We start from the raw sequence: 17,074 nt of genomic DNA, 5'->3' as shown, positions 1-17,074 counted from the left end.
TTTTACCACTGAGGTTTATGGTTACACAACATCTGTGTTTGTGATCTTAGCTGTGTTTCACCACGTGCTAAGTGAAACCCAAAATCCAACACCAATAACGAATTGACGGTGAACAATCAGATGTTCTAGTTTTCACCCATGTTTTAACGAAACCACTTTAGTGGAAGGTACCAGGAAATCTCTTTTTAATTTTTGTGTGATCTTTATGAAATTTTCTGACACCAAGGCATTTCTTCCCATAAGATCCAGTTTATACTTTTGTTTTTGAGATTTCTACAAAAATCACCAAGCCACTGAATATATTATCTAACCTACTTGTTTAATAGACTACACTGGTCTCACAAGTACTTCATCCCACTTTCAGTCTTATGTCAAGTACTGAAGTTCGGTTGAAGCTGAGCCACCCTTTATAGCTTTTGAAAAGATGCATTTCGATGTTTCTTAATAAACATTTGATCGTATTTCAACGGGAAACCACACAGACACTTCTAAGTCTCTCTTGACTTTGAAGGAAGAGATTCGTGCCCGGGATCTATAGTTTCGTGTCTAAATAGACATCACTTAAATCCCACAAATACTTTGATTTATTTCTTTTCTATTAGCACACTCTTGCACGAAGATCATTATGATTTTCCCAATTCTTGTTCGTGGTACTAATGGCAATTTTTCAGATTGGATGCTTCGGTTCTGCATACTATGGTGGTCTACAATGTAAAGGAGAAAACATTGCTAGTCTTTAATGAAGCGAAAGGGGTTTGTCTTAGTATGAAAAGGAATTTGAAGAGTTTTGAAGTTCAAACGGCGGTAACAGGATAAGGTTTGAAACGGGCGCGTGAATTTGAAATGGCTCCTAACATCACGCCTGATGACGTCTTTCTAGGGAAACACAGTTGTCAAATCGTGCTTTTTCAGGCGTCGATTCAGAAGATCGTCGAATCATTACTGTGGATTTTTTCTCTCTCATAGAGACGGTATAAAAGGTTTTCTCACACCTCTTATTTCACTTTACCAATTCCCTATTCTCTCAAGAACTCACCGGTGATTTCTTCTGTTCATCTTCTTCTTCAAACCTGCAACAATTGCTGAATCTTCCTCTGTTCATGAAAAATCTGCCCAGTCCTTTCTCCTCACTGTTAAACCAAATCAAAACCTCATCATTGATCTCTCACCTTTCCAGTATGATCCCTACATGCTGCAAGTGGTTGAATGCCTCAAATATTCACCACTTGCCGATGCCCTAACCAAGGTGGAATGTGTTCCAATGATGTTACTCTCTCAGGTCTACTCAACCGCTGTCTATGATAAAGCCAAGGAGCATATTTTCTTTGAGATCGTCAATCACAAGACGTCGATTTCAAAAGCTAGGTTTTATCTGTTGCTTAGAATCGCTCTTGATGACTCCATGATTAACCCAGATTCCATCACCAACACTCAAATCTTCACCATGTTCTATGAAATGGGGTACACGGAGGTTCTCACCACACTCACGAAGTTCAAGAAATCGTGTCTTCCTCCTCAGTGGAACGGTCTATTTACCCTTCTCTCTAAGGGTTTATCGAAGTGGGTTGCAGGTTCCGACGGCGCAAGCAAGGCGTTTATGACTATTCTTTATGGTCTGTACTATGGGGTTAACATGGACTTTGGATCCATCTTATGGTCTCAAATGGTTCAAAGTATCAATTCTACTTCACGATTCTCAAAAATTTCTTGCGCTAGCTTTTGGACCTTGTTACTCAATGGGCGATTGAGAAGCTGCACGTTCCAACAATGGCGGACTCCCTGATGTCGTCTATTGCTACTTTCCATACGACGAAGATCATTGTTTCTGATCCTTCGAAATTTCTGTTTGTTGGTTCAGTTTCGGAATCTATGTATTGTTGTGTATCAAGTGAAAGTAAAGTGATTGCTGAGTACAAGAAGCTACCTCCTTCAGGGCCAAGGCAACTTACTCCTGAAATGCAAAGCTCCCTAGACGCAGCGGATAAACCAGCGAAAAGAGGGAAGAACCCTGAAAGAAAAGGAGAGAAGGAAGGTCAATCCTCCAAAGTTTCAACCCCCAAGAAGCGAAAGGCTGAACAAGCAGCCCCTACTGCTCCAAAGAAGCGAAAGATTAAAAAGAAGGCTCACAACCCGAAGGCTCCTTCTCCTTCTTCAAGTGACTCTGAGTATATTCCATCTGACAATCAACCTGAACCCGAGTCCAGTGCTGATGACGCTTCCTAACCCGAAAGTCCAATTCACGGTAATTCACCTCCACCCTCACTAACACATGAAGGTAACTGAAACTCACCTCCTTCTTCTCCTACACGTTTGGTTTGTATTACTATTGCTCCCTTCCCACCTCCAGTCTCATAATCAACTACAACTTCCATTCCTATTCCTACCCCGTTATTCACCGAAGTTACCACAACGACCACTACTACAGCCGAACCGATTGTTCGTGTAAACGTATCTGATACGGGGGCACCTACTTTCGAAACTGAATCCCCAGTTAACTCAAAACCTCCATCTCCTCCTCCTTCACATGAATCTGACACTGTTCCTGGAGGAACATAAATGGAGTTTGATTCTGTTTACTTTAGCCCATACAGAGTGCAGAGCGATGACGATGAAGATGCTCCTGTCACTAAGAGGCACATCAAAGATCTGAATAACAAGCTTGACCAATTGCTTTCTTCCTCTTCTACTTCAAATAATGCCTATTCTGAATCAACCATCAAGGCTCTGTTGGCAACCTTTGTCAAAGAACATAACACTTCCATTTCCAACGCTGTCAAAGTCGTTGATGCTTCCACTTCCACCTATCAGAAAGCTTCTACTGCCATTGAAGAATCATCCAAAGATTGCAAGCAAGCGACCGCAAATGTCGAAAAACTAGTTTCTGACACTCACATTTTTCTTGACTCTCTTCATAGTGCAGCTCAGAAGAATTCTCAGTTGGTGAATGCTTCGGTTGATACTCTTACTCGCTCCCTACAAGCTGAAAAGAAGCATTTTGAGGAAACGTGAAAAGCTATCCAGTCTGCCAACATTGAGCTTCACACATCTGTTGATGCGCGTTTAACTCAGCTTGAAGCCGAACTTGCTGTGGAGATCAAGATAATGGATGAGCTGGATAAACGAACCTCTCAACTTAAAATTCAGAACTTGAAGCTCAAGACGACGACTAAGGAGATTGAAGAGCTTAATTATGAGCGAGCTGCTGTCAAGGGCTCTGTTGGTGATGTGCACTCCATTCTTTTACATCTTTTGGAAGCTCGTGATTCGGTCCTTACCATCTCTATTCGACGCCACTTGGCTGAGAAATTGAGACCTGATCTCGACATTTTGAGCAGAATAGAAGGTGTTCCGGAGTCCGTTGTCCCTCCGAAACAAGGGGGAGAAAGTGTTACACAGGGCCAATCCAAACCACCTCTAACAAGCAAACCCATCAACTAACCGAAAGTCACTGTTGAACCGAAGGGTAATGAAGCTTCGGGCAATATGAGGGACAAGAGAAAGAAGATAATTGGTGATGATGATGAAACCGAAGATGTGGTTGTCACAGAAGAAAAAGGTTCTAAAACTGAGAGCCTCAAAACAATGCCAACTAATAAAGAGCTTATGGAGAGGGTTCGTAAAGCAAATGAAGAATTTGAAAGGGAGAGGAAAGAGAAAGAAGCGAACGACATTCTAGAACAGAGGAAATCAATGTTCCCTCTGTGGACCATGTAAAAGCTCTTGAAGGAAGTCATTGAAGCTCCTAGCTCACATTGGCTCAAACCGGTTCTTTCGTTCGATCTTCAGAACTCCAAGGATTCTCAGTTTGATATGCCAATCACCCGAAAGGCATTCATCTTTCACTATTTTGAGCCAACAGTAACCATCTCCAGACCCGAAGGTTGATCGAGACTTAATCGAGTAATATCTTACATTCTCTCAACCTCAATACCTGACTTGGAGCAAACAGAAAATCACTACAGTCAAGGTGTTGAAATCTATTTCAACCGGGAAATTTATCAACGTCAAATTCAAAGTGACCAGAGGCTCAGACAGTTCGGTTCACATGATCTCCCTTACTGATCTTCCAAATTTGAATCCTCACGATTGGATTCTTCTGAACAATATTTTGCTGACCAATCAACAAGAGTATGAGCCTATCATAGATCACATTAAGCGAATGCTTGTGTCTTACATTCTTGAAGTCGCAAAAATGGATCAGGAAATCGCCTCTGCCTTGAGAAGGAGGCCAACTATCAAACCAATTAGAAAGGCAAGCGACATCAACTTGATGATGAAGGGTAGAATTGATCCTCAGTCCCACACAATCATGTAACTCAGGGGCGAAGGTCAAAAATGCATGTTCGCTCTTGTCGACAAACAACTGTTCTCCACTTCCTGCTTGGAGCACATTATTGAAATCATACACAGGTGCAATGAGAACAGTGAAGCCGATAAGAATATGTTTACTGATATGCTTCGGTGGTACATTCATTTTCGTCAAACTCTTCTTGCCATCATCCCCAAGCTGTTCAAGACTGTGAAGAAAGTTACCGTTACTCAACCGAAGTGATCTCTCGCCTCAATAGGCGCGAAGGGGGAGATTGTTGAGTCTATGGGTTGCGCCATTGGGCTTAGATAGTTCTGTCCATTTTTTATTCACGGTTTGGGCCTGTCCAGCCGTTTGTTTATTATTAGGGGTTAGTATTTATGGTGCATGCATGCATCGTTTTTGCAGCACTTCTGAATATTTTCCTTTGCAAGTACTGTAACCCTAGCACGCCTCTAAAGTAGAAGTTCTTCATCGAGCTCTTCTGAGGTGTTGCAGTTTAATCATTCGACATTCGTTTGATTCTCAACTGTGTTCATTGTTTTCTGTTGCTTATTATTATATCATTGATATCTGTTTGAATCTATCGATCTAAGAGAACTTTATTCTCATCACAAGGAATGCGTAATCGTTTCGCAATTGATACCACCCAGGACACCACAGTTGAATGGTGTAGCTAAGAGGCGTAATCGAACCTTGCTAGACATGGTTCGTTCCCTGATGAGTCGTGCTTCGCTACCTATCTCATTCTGGGGGTATGCCTTAGAGACTGCCGCCCATATCCTTAACTTTGTCCCTACGAAGAAGGTTGCCAAAACACCTCACGAGATGTGGACAGGGAAAGCTCCCTCGTTGGCACATATCATGGTTTGGGGTTGCGAGGCTTTCGTAAGACGAGAGACTCACGACAAGCTCGAACCTCGTAGTGAGCGATGTATTTTCATCGGCTACCCGTAGAAGTCCTTTGGATATCTCTTCTACAGACCGAGTGACAATGTTGTCTTCGTTGCGAGGAGATGGGTTTTCCGAGAACGAGAACTCATAAGCCAAGGAGACAGTGGGAGGCAAATGGATCTTGAAGAGCTTCAAGAATCAAACGATGAAGGAACCTCTAACACTGGCGCTCAACCTGAGGAAGAAACTCTTGTTGAACCAATTGACGAGTCCTTACCTCTTAGACGTTCCGAAAGGGTTAGCGTTCTGCCCCAGTTTTATGGATTCCATATTACTACTGAAGGGGATACGTTTATTAGTGATAGTACACTTGTAAATTTGGATGAACCTAACAACTATAAGGAAGCCATGGCAGGCCCAGAGTCTGCGAAATGGAAAGAGGCTATGGACAGCGAGATTCAGTCCATGTATGACAACCAATTATGGAATTTGGTTGACAACGTACCAGGTCGTAAGACGGTCGGGTGCAAGTGGATCTTCAAGAAGAAGACCGACATGGATGGGAAAGTACACACTTATAGGGCGCGATTGGTTGCGAAGCGCTTTACTCAAACTCCAGGAGTTGACTATGATGAGACCTTCTCACCAGTTGCGAAGATAAAGTCTATTAGGGTGATGCTATCCATTGCTGCATTTCATGACTATGAAATATGACAAATGGATGTCAAAACCGCTTTCCTTAATGGGAAGTTCGCTGAGGATGTTTACATGAGTCATCCAGAGGGTTTTATCGATGCAAAGAATCCTAATAGAGTGTGTAAGCTTGAGATTCCATTTATGGATTGAAACAAGCATCTCGCAGATGGAATCTTTGTTTCGATGAGAAAGTCAAAGATTTTGGTTTTCTACGAAGCGAGGATGAATCATGTATATATGTCAAGGCCAGTGTGTGACAACCGTCAAAATTCGAGCCAGTTCTAGATTTGACAAAACTTAGTTGCACATATAGGCACGACACATACTAGACTTAGTAACTGGAGGCTAAGTTATAACCTACTAGAAACATGGAAACAAGTAGAATCAAAGGATAGTGTACTTACATTTCACATTGTTATGTGAATTCTACAACTACTTAACTGTAAAGACTATCCATATTCGGGTCACTCTTTGACTCAAACACCTTTTCATGAATCATACACACACATTATGCACTTGACCCAGTGGTAAAATTTAGGTCCGGGTCTCATAGTATCTTAAGTCAAAGTTGAAAACTAGGACTAGTATACTTGATTCCCCAATTTCGCTAGAATCTCGGAATCACTACATAGAATGTCAATAAACTGGTAAAAATAAATTACAAATATTATTTCTAACTTGAATAAGAGTTATAATACCATAATATAATTTGAAGTCTCAAAGATCCAATTTGTTTTGATATTCAAAGTTTATTAAACTCCAAAACCCTAAAAACCTAAATTTATAAAATTTGACCTCTAAAATTCAATTAAAATATTTATGAACCTTACAAAATCAATTTAAAATAACTAAATTCAAGGAAATATAATCAAGGAAAATAAAATTTTAACTCATTAACATTTACCCTTAAATTATAAATCAAAAATCAACACTTTTATGCATAAAAACTTGGTTAAGTTGCATCTTTTATAAATATTTGATATTTTTGTAAAATATTTAAATTTTATAAAAACAAATGAAAGAGAGAGGGATATTATACCCTCAATAGTCGGCCCCCTCTCTCCAATACATCATTTCCCCAAACCATTATTCATTTTTCACTTTCTCACACTCCATCTTCTCTCTCAATCTACCTCTCATTCTCTCTCACACTCTTCATCACCACCACTCCATTTCTCTCTTCATTTCTCTACACCCACGAAATTTTCCAGAAAATAAACCCAATAACACTCCTTAAACTCGAAATCTTCATCATCTTGTGGTGTTCTTGAAGGTAAAATCGATTTCTACTTCACCATTCGTTCAAGTTTTACTTGTTTTTCATGGATTTTCTCCATCTTCTACTCCATTCTATTGTAAAATCATGAACACTTGCACCTACTCACAGTTTTGATGATGATGGTAGGATTTCATCCAAAAACAACATGCATGTTGTAGCTGGTGAAGTCCCATGACCTAAACCTAAGTCAAAATCAAGGAAATACACTTTTCTACATGTTTTGGTGGAAAAACACCACATGCATCCAAAGTTTTCTTTCAAAAACGATTTTTGAGCATTTCAAACTCATGAATGGTCTTCAAAACAACATGCATATGATGATCTTCAAACTTAGATGCTTGATGATCAAAGTTTGTTGCTAAAAAGCTTTCAAATAGGTTTATAAAGGATTTATTCCCAAATAAATATCTAAAACAACTTTTCTGATAAAATCCGATTTTTCCCTATATTCCACCAACAAAATGAGATGTTCTACAAACTTTTAGAAAATAATTCATTTTTCTCGAATTATTATAATGATTGCAATAAAATAGGGCAATAAATAATATAAAATACTTTATGAGGTCTATAAATCCTAGGTAAATTCGTGGATGACCCCTATGCTAAATAATTACTTCGCATTAAGTTTAATCGATTTTTGTTACTTTTTAGTGTGGTTTTGAATTTTCTTTTTGTTTAGCCCCAATAAATCATAAAACCACTTTAGATAATGTGAAAATGGTATCTAATAATTTTCGCAGCTCCTACACTGTGTGTAAGACTCAAAAAAATATTTTCAGAATTTTTCATAATGCATTCCTATTTTCCCCCAATTTTTGTGTTTATAATGGACTAAAAATAGAAAAAATAGTTCTACTCATCCAAAATTCATGAAAATTTACCAGAATACCTCAAAATATATTAGAATTCTACATAAAAATTTGGATGATTTTTCTATTCAGTATGCTATTTTTATTCTATTTTCTAAGATTAAATACACTTAAATCCACAAAATCGGATTCCAGTAGATAAAAAACCACCTTTGGTATTTTTCCCAGATTACTTACACTGTAAATGAAGTTTATAAAAATTTTGGTAATTTACTTTAACTGTTTAATATTTATTCTCCAATTAATGATTATTTAAGAGGATAAAACAAAGCAAAATAGAAAGACTAATTGAAAAATATCTTTTATATTTTTCACAGCTTCTATATGTATAATAACAGTGTTAAAAAAAATTTGGGCAATTTTGGAAACTTATTTCTATTTATTTTAATTTTTATTAGAATAAATGCACAAAAATCATAAAATCGGTTTAAACAGTTTAGAAATCCATTTTTATATTTTTCCCAGCTTAATTATGTCTAATGGCAGTATCATAAAAAGTTTGGGAATTTTTATCATTTGGATGCTATTTTTAACGAATTTATATTGATATGAAGGCTTAAAATTTTGGAAAAATAGTTAATCATATCAAAAATTCAAAGGAAAATTTCTGCAAGACGTCCACTGTATTTATAATGAAAATGCAATGGTTGAGAATTTTTGGAAACTGTTTGATAATATATTGGATTTTTAGGAGCTTAAAACACCTTTAAATGTGTTGAAATACCCTCAATTAATATTACAAAAAACTGGAAATTAATATCCAAAATTGTGTTAATCACATGAGTTATAAAATTTCACCATTTTATAAAATGTATGTAATTTAAAAATATTAAATTTTGACACAATATTGGCATAATTCTATTGTAGTAGTAAGTATACTAGTGTTAGATTTCGATTAGAGACTCACTAGTGTATACCATTATTGTAGGAATCGGTAGTGGTACTAGTGGAACGTGGTTCAAGGCACCATTTGCATCATCTCAATGCATTGTGAGTATTCACGACTCCCCCTATTTTCGGTTTTTATGTTTTGGGGTGGAAAAGCATGTCCGGAAAACTAATTATTGTTAGTTGTATTTAAGTTGATTTGTATCAAATTTGATTGCTATATTTTGCTATGTATGTTTATGAAACTTGAAAAATGAGGCCTTATCGTCTTAAGTCCCTTCTCTTACACTTTACTCCAACCATTAACTCTTTGAGCCAATGGTCATTATGGATAGCGCTATTAGGAATTGATAACTCCTCACTCGCCCGATTGCTAGAGTGCAAGATACCATATAATCTATGGAACGATAAGCATAGATCTTGATAGGGCATCAGTCATAGGCTTGGTTGGGAACTCATTGTTTGCTCATATACATACAAACTCGTTTATTAATTATAACAATGAACTTTTTTTTCTCATTATAGCAATAAACTTTGTATCTCATTATAACAACGAACTTTTGTTACTAAATACTTATTTACTTGTTTTAGCAACGAACTTGATTGCTCCTTATAGTAACAAACTTGTTTGCTCCTTGTAGCAACAAACTTGATTGCTCATTTTAGCAATGAAACTTGTTTACTCATTTTAGTAACAAAATTTATTTCCCATGAGAATATGAACGTTGCATCTCATTTGGGGCAACATACTTTATCTCTCATGATGACAACGAACTTTGTTTATGCAAACTTATTACTCAATTTTTGCAATATATTTCTATTTATAGAAACTTTATTACTCGCTTTAGCAATAAACTTCTATTCGTGAAAACTTATTTACTTATTTTAGCAATGAACATTTGTTTATGGAAACTGTTATCAATATTCAGATTATCATGAATTTCAAAGTATATTATGTTATAAAACTTGTGAGTACTCACCAACTATTTTTATAGTTGACGCTCGTTTTACATGCTTCTTCAGGAATCATCGAGTAAGTGGCACTTAGAGACACTTCACTTTTAGGAGCATTCGCATGTGTTGTATTTCAGTTTACATTGTAATTTCTTTTAAAAATTTGTTCAAACTCATTGTAAATTTGTAATGCTTTTTAATACTATGGTTGGTGTTGTCTTTTAACTTTTGCTATGAAACCCTTTATATTGCCACGCCTCGTGTTTCCGCTTTAGCGGGGTGTGACACAGTGGGAGTATAATAAGCTTCCTCGTATTGTATGTCGATGACATACTACTCATAGGAAACGACATCCCGACCCTGAAGGAAGTTAAGTCCTGGCTTGGGAAGTGTTTCGCTATGAAGGGTCTCGGAGAGGCTGCCTATATTCTGGGAATAAGGATAGTGAGAAACAGGAGTAAGAGACTAATAGGACTTAGTCAGAATACTTACTTGGATAAAGTACTAAAACGTTTTAGTATGGAGAATTCTAAGAAAGGGGAGTTACCAATCCAAAGCAACGCCAAACTGAGTAAGACTCGGAGCCCGAGTACCAAAGTCGAGATAGCAGAGATGAGCCGAGTACCTTATGCTTCCGCAATTAGCTCAATCATGTATGCTATGACTTGTACTCGCCCTGATGTGGCCTTCGCTTTGAGCATGGTCTGCAGATATCAGGGAAACCCTAGCAGAGCACATTGGACCGCAGTCAAGAATATTCTTAAGTACCTTCGGAGGACCAATGAATGGTTTCTATTCCTCGGTGGGAGCGATGACTTAAGGGTGCGAGGGTATAGTGACGCCAGTTTTCAGACAGACTGAGATAAGTATCGGTCTCAGTCAGGCTGGGTCTTTACCCTAAATGGAGGAGCGGTGACTTGGAAAAGTTCCAAGCAGGAGACCGTAGCTGATGCAACGTCCGAATCAGAGTACATAGCGGCGAGCGAAGCGTCGAAGGAGGCGATATGGTTGAAGAACTTCATTGGAGACCCTGGAGTTGTACCATCCATAAAGGAGCCTATGGAGATTTTCTACGATAATGAAGGAGTGGTTGCCTTGACCAAGGAACCAAGGGATCATGGCAGATCTCGACATATCGATAGAAAATATCACTTTATTAGACATCGGGTAGAAGAGGGACTCCTCGTAGTGAAGAGGGTATCGTCAGAAGATAACCCAGCAGATCCCCTTACGAAGGGACTGAGTAGGGTTAAGCACATGCAGCACGCTAGGAGCATTGGGCTGAAGGACAATATTAGGTTAGATTAGATAGCTTCAAAACGTGTAATAGATAAATTGTAATTAACATTTGATGATTAAATAAATGTGTATTATTTATGAGTAAAGTTACTGTCTTGTGTTAATCATTTACCTATTGTTTCACTTTGCATGTTTTGACTTCCTGAATAATAAGATTATTAAAACATTCCACAGTCGCTCATACTTTGGAAGTAGGTGTGAAAGAAGACTGTCATGAATTGGCTTGTAGATTGTCTAAAGTGTATTAGACATAGCAAAAGTTTTCTACAACGTTCATGAGTGCTTATGAACTAAGATTTGAGCATTGGATTAAACCCACACTTGTTAGTATCACTTCATGGAATTTATCACGAGTGATCACAAGACGATAATATCATATAGTCTTTAAACCTAGATATATGGTTTATTGTTTGCAAGTTGGTTGTGCATTGATAATGCGTAAACGCATCAGTAACTTGATGTTATAAAACGCATTGTTGTGCATAATTTGATGAGTGAATAGTAAATGCATATAAGTCGAAGTTTATCTGTTCCTTTTATCCTAAGAGGGTAAAAGCGATATCTGGGCCCCTCGATGATTTGGTTTGACTTATATGTCGGGCCCGGTCAGGACAGAATTGATGTGTTCAATTAAGTTCTATGTCAGACGAATCAGAGATCGAGAAACAAACTGCTGGACAATAAGTATGACTATGTTCCATGTATTTGTCCACACGATATCTAGAACGAAGGATTATACGATCCCTTATCTGAAGGACAAGTTACTGATAAGATCAGAGTTCGACAACGTCTTTGAGAGCTACAATTGCTAATCGGATCTTAAAGTCGTACTTGCATTTATAGTTACTAGAATTATCCAAGTGGGAGACTATTGGATTAGTGTCTAAGCCCGTAACTATATTTGGTATGTACTTGACCCGGTTGTGCATGGTCCTTTTGGGTTGCCTTCACCGAAGCAACTGGACAGGATGATTTATGGAGAGAGAGAGAGAGAGGTTATTATGGTTTATTAATATATTATATGCATAATATATTAATGGAGAAATCATATAGTTTAATTAATATTAGTCAAGAATTAAATAATAATTAATTTTGTGACTAAAATATATTAATTAAATAAGGGGTACTGGAACTGTCAATTATAAGATAAATTGAATTTGGGCTGTGAATCCTCATGGCCATAAGGGGGACGAAATTTGAAGTGGAAGCCCACTCTAATTTCGTCCAAGGGGCCTTATTCCAGAAGGTTTTTAAGCTGTTTAGGGCCTAAGTCATCCAATTAGGTTTTTGACTGAAACCCTAGCAGCTCAGCTATTTAAGAAACCCCAGGGCTTCAGTTTCGGCTACACCAAGAAACCCTAGAGTTACTATAGCCGAAATTGTGCTCCTCCTCCCTCTCTTCTAGATCATCTTCTTGCTTTGGTGTTTGTAAGGCATTAGAGGTATTACACTTGTGATACTAAGCTCTTGAAGATTGAAGATTCTTGCAACTATTGGAAGGTATCATCTAAACTTGTTTTATTATAGATCTCAATTTTAATAGTATGCTAGATTAGGGTTTGCAAGCTTTGGATGAATTACATGTACAATAGAGAAACCTAGATCCAAAGCTTTAGGGTTTTGCATGTGCACATAAGATGTTCTTTTGCTCAAAACCCATCAGAACACAGGGAACGTAATTAACTAATAAAATAACTACTTTTAATTATACTACGAAAACAAACTTTAAATGGGGTTTTACTGATTTTACAACTTTAGTAACTTAATTTAAATTAGTAGCAAATTAACAACTAAGAAAACAAAGAAAAAGCTCTCACTTCAAGATTAAAGAGTACTTCTATTCAGTCCGATTTCCCCCTCTCGTATGGTTGATTTCTAGTGGATGGATTTTATTGATTACCAATTCATTAATTTACTAGTTTTTATGATCAAATACCTAGATGTACCAATTTATGAATTATCATGAAATGATCAAGCACAAGTTAAACACAAATTTGATATAAGCATGAATTGGACTATGAATGATAAATCTAATAATTACTTTCATATGATCAAGTCAAGTAACCAAGCACAAATTAAGATTAATTGTGCTTTCTAACACAGTCAATGTTACTAGCTTTAATTAACTAATCTAAGATGTGATTAATCCTAGCTCTAGTAATTTAATGATCATAAACCACTAGGAAAACAAATTGATGCAAATAGAATGATCATATATTACCCTAAACTTATATCAAGGCATTCAAATAGTAGAACTAAAACATGTTAGGGTTTTGATTATCCAACACAAGTAAAATTAACATAAATCATCCAATAAATCGAAATAAACACATAAGATTCAAGTTCATCTTCACCAAACAGAAGTATAAGAGTTTTAGCCTCTCATCATAACAGAAAAACACACTAAATCAATGCAAATAAGACTAGACATGAGTAATGCTAACAAACCGAATAGATCTATGTAGATTTCTTCCAGATCTCTTCAACTCTTGAGCTTCAATTGATTTCTGATCTTCCTAACGTTTTCTAGAAGGTTTTAGTTGTAATCCTTCTCAAAAAATCGGCCAAAATTGCCTCAATTCGACCTAATGGTCGAGTATTTATACTTTCCATAATTCTAACTCCCACGCCGTGGCAAATAGGCTCCACGGTGTGGCAACCTGGTTCATCACGTATTCTCCAAGTCATCTTCTCATCAGTATGCTTGCATTCCTATATTCAACCCCCTACCCCCCACTTAATTGATGCAAGGTCCCTATTGCATGCTTGAGCAATAAAAGAACATAAAAATAAAGAGTTAAAAATAGAACAGAATCCCCTGGGATAGTAGTGGCAAGATCGAATAATGAAACTTGTGTGGTTGACATCTCGTATAATTCGTTAGAAAAACAGTACTTCTGGACTCTCTTCTCATGAATGAAAATGTACCGGATTAAAATAACCAAAGAACCATCTTCAAAAAGTGGACAGAACGGGGCCACTGCATGGAAGTAGTCACCACGTTGTGGGGACAGGTCTGGTAGAATTCAGTCGCGATAAGAATAAACGCCACAACGTTGAGGTGGTGGGCACGTCGTGGGGACTTCACATAATGTCTTTTAGAGCCAAAATATAATGCATCTTCACTTCTTAATCGCATAGGACCATTCATATTTCTTCTTTTTGTAAAATTATTCAAACTCCTCCTATCATCAGGTAGTTACCCCCATACTTATTCAAAAATATGTTCTTCGATTGTAATATTCCAAAATCTCACGGCTTTTTCCAACTAAGCTCATTCAATGCTTTCACCTCTTTTAATACTACAAAAATAAGATCAAAGGACTAGAGAAACACATCATCATTCGGTTAAGTAAAAACAAAAATAAAAACAAAGACTAAAATGGAATCAAAAGGAAAAGAAAATGTAAACTCTTAAAACGTCGGGTTGCCTCCCAATAAGCACTTCTTTTTTAGGAGTCATGAGCCGGACTCCTTCCCACTCTACGTTGTTGCTGGTGGGAGTGGGGTCCCCAGTCTCTCCTTTTTCTCTTTCCATATTCTCTTGTACTCTTGTACCCATCGTATGTACACCTTTTTCGTGTTTTCCTTCTTTTTTTGATTGGCACTTTCTTCATGTTTGCATTTCAACCCTTTACTTTCCATTTGTATCATTCTTTCTCCTTGTGTTCGTTCCTTAGTTTCCACTTATATTTTATCAAAAGTTGGCTTGTTTTTCTCTTGTTCAATCTCTTCCTCACTCATCTCCTCATCATCATCCGAATCAAACTTTCCTTCTTCACTTTCCTCCTCCACTTGAGCCTTGAGTGTAGCGAACGTGAATACTTGAAAGGTCATTGGAATTGAAGCTTTTGGCTTGGAACACTTTACTCCTCTAACTTGAGGCTTTTCCCAGGCTTTCAAATCCTCCTCTATCAACTTTTCTATCTCATCTAACTCGCTGAGACCTTCTTCTATTCTTTTTCCTTCCAAATTATTCAACCTAACACCTCATCTAAAGGCTCTTCATAACTCACTTCTTGGTTCATTTCAAAATTGATTTCTTTGTCTGCTACTCGAAGTGTGAGATTTGAATCATGGATGTCAAAGAGAGCTATCACGGTACTCAAGAATGGTATTCCCAAGATTATGGGAATGACTTTATCTTCTTTCATGTCTAAAACCACAAAGTCAACTGGAAAAAAAATTCTAACTTTCACCAACAAAGATTTGATAATCCTGCGTGGGTTAGTGATTGAATGATCCGCCATTGAAGTGTCATTCTAGTGTTCTGCAACTTTGGTAGTGCGAGCTTCATGTAAAAAAATATGGTATTATATTGATACTAGCTCCCGAATCAGCTAAAACATTTATTGAAGTGGAATTGCCCAATTCACAAGGCAAAGTTAATCGGCCCCGATCCCCCATCTTAATCGGTAACCCATCAATGATTGCAGCTGAACACAATTCACTAAACATAATTGTAGATGATTTATCCAATTCTTTTCGATTGGTCAACACGTCCTTAGCAAATTTAGGAAGCTTAGCCATGGATTTGAGGAATGGGGCATTGATAGAAAGGGATAGCACTTGTTCCATGAATTTCTTTTGATCCGGATCTAGAGGTTTCTTGAAGGCTCGAGATGGATATGGCAGAGGAGGCTGCTATAGTTCTAAAAAACAAAAAATTTTCACCCTTCAGTGGTCACGGCGTGGAAAGGTCGCCACGTCATGGGTAGTGGGCAAAATTTCATTCTGATTTTGCTTTGATCTTCTCTTCTTCCAGCTGTGGATTGGGTTATGTGGTAGTTGCGTCATGGATCACTAATGGCTTAGAATGAACAACTTTTTCAGTGTATATTGCCATAACATGAGGTTGTGGTTTTGGGTCGGGATTTTTATGAGGTAACCTCTCGTTTACTAGTTTTGTCAATTGACCCATTTGAGTTTCAATGCTCGTTATCGCCGATTGTTGGTTTTTTATCATAGCGTTAGTTGCTTCATGTCTCTTCTCAGTAACGGATGCAAATCATGCTAGCATCGACTCGAACTTGGATTTGTTCTCGAGCGGTGGTTGTTCTTTTTGATAGAAGCCTCGACCGGTTTGGCTAAGCTTCTCATCTTTTTACTTGTTGTATTCATCATAAGGTAACCACTCCTTATTCGGTTTCCTCCAATCCTCATCATACCTGTCTCCACTTGAGTAACATACTTGGGCCTTTCGATTCCCATTCTCATGTAGATCACAATCTTTAGTCAATGAGGCCCATTGCAATTGTTGCATGCAACTCGTATGGCATGAATGGATTGATCAATTTTCATCATTCGCAGATTCATGTTCTCTACTTTAGCCATTATTTCTCCCGAGTTCTCATTTCCTCCATCACCATTTCCTTTACCTCTCGTTGGATCTTCTCACGTATTATGGTATTCTCTTGAGTGTTTTGTGAACTCTTCAATTAATTCTTTGATCGTGGTCGGATTCTTCTTAGTCATTGGTCCTTAATAATAAAGAAGTTGCATATTTGTAATGTTCACCCCGTTATAAAAGATAGACACCTCTTGTTGAATGTTCAACTTGTGTTGAAGATAATTTCTAAGATGACCTTTGTACCCCTCCCAAGCTTCATATAAGGACTCACCGATTTCTTGTTGGAAGTTAGGAATTTTTTTCTTAATCTTGGCAATTTTTGAAACAGGACTAATTTGCTCGATAAAAGGTTCACGAAGATTGTCCCATGTCTGAATAGCTCCAGGTGTGAGAGACTTCAACCAAATCTTTGCATCTCCAGTAAGTGTTACTGGAAGCATTCTCAATAAAATCAAATCTCTAGAAACATTTGGAACATTGAAATAATTAGCAATGTCCAAAACTTCATCGATATGCTTGAAAGCGTCTTCATGCTC

The 17,074-nt window shown here is 37.5% G+C and overlaps 1 non-coding gene across 1 annotated transcript; it reads left to right on the top strand.

Annotated features, from left to right (window-relative positions):
* The first annotated feature begins 16,742 nt into the window (after positions 1-16,742).
* Positions 16,743-16,849, top strand: LOC145135324 (small nucleolar RNA R71). Its single transcript, XR_013719785.1, has one exon. It is a non-coding gene; the product is annotated as a small nucleolar RNA R71 (small nucleolar RNA).
* The last annotated feature ends 225 nt before the right edge of the window (positions 16,850-17,074 follow it).

Source organism: Lactuca virosa, chromosome 8 (assembly GCF_052849685.1).
Source record: "Lactuca virosa cultivar CGN04683 chromosome 8, Lactuca_virosa_CGN04683_v6, whole genome shotgun sequence".
In the NCBI taxonomy this organism is placed as follows: Eukaryota; Viridiplantae; Streptophyta; class Magnoliopsida; order Asterales; family Asteraceae; genus Lactuca; species Lactuca virosa.
The sequence above is the reverse complement of the archived record's forward strand: the minus strand, read 5'-3'. Positions and strand labels throughout refer to the sequence as shown.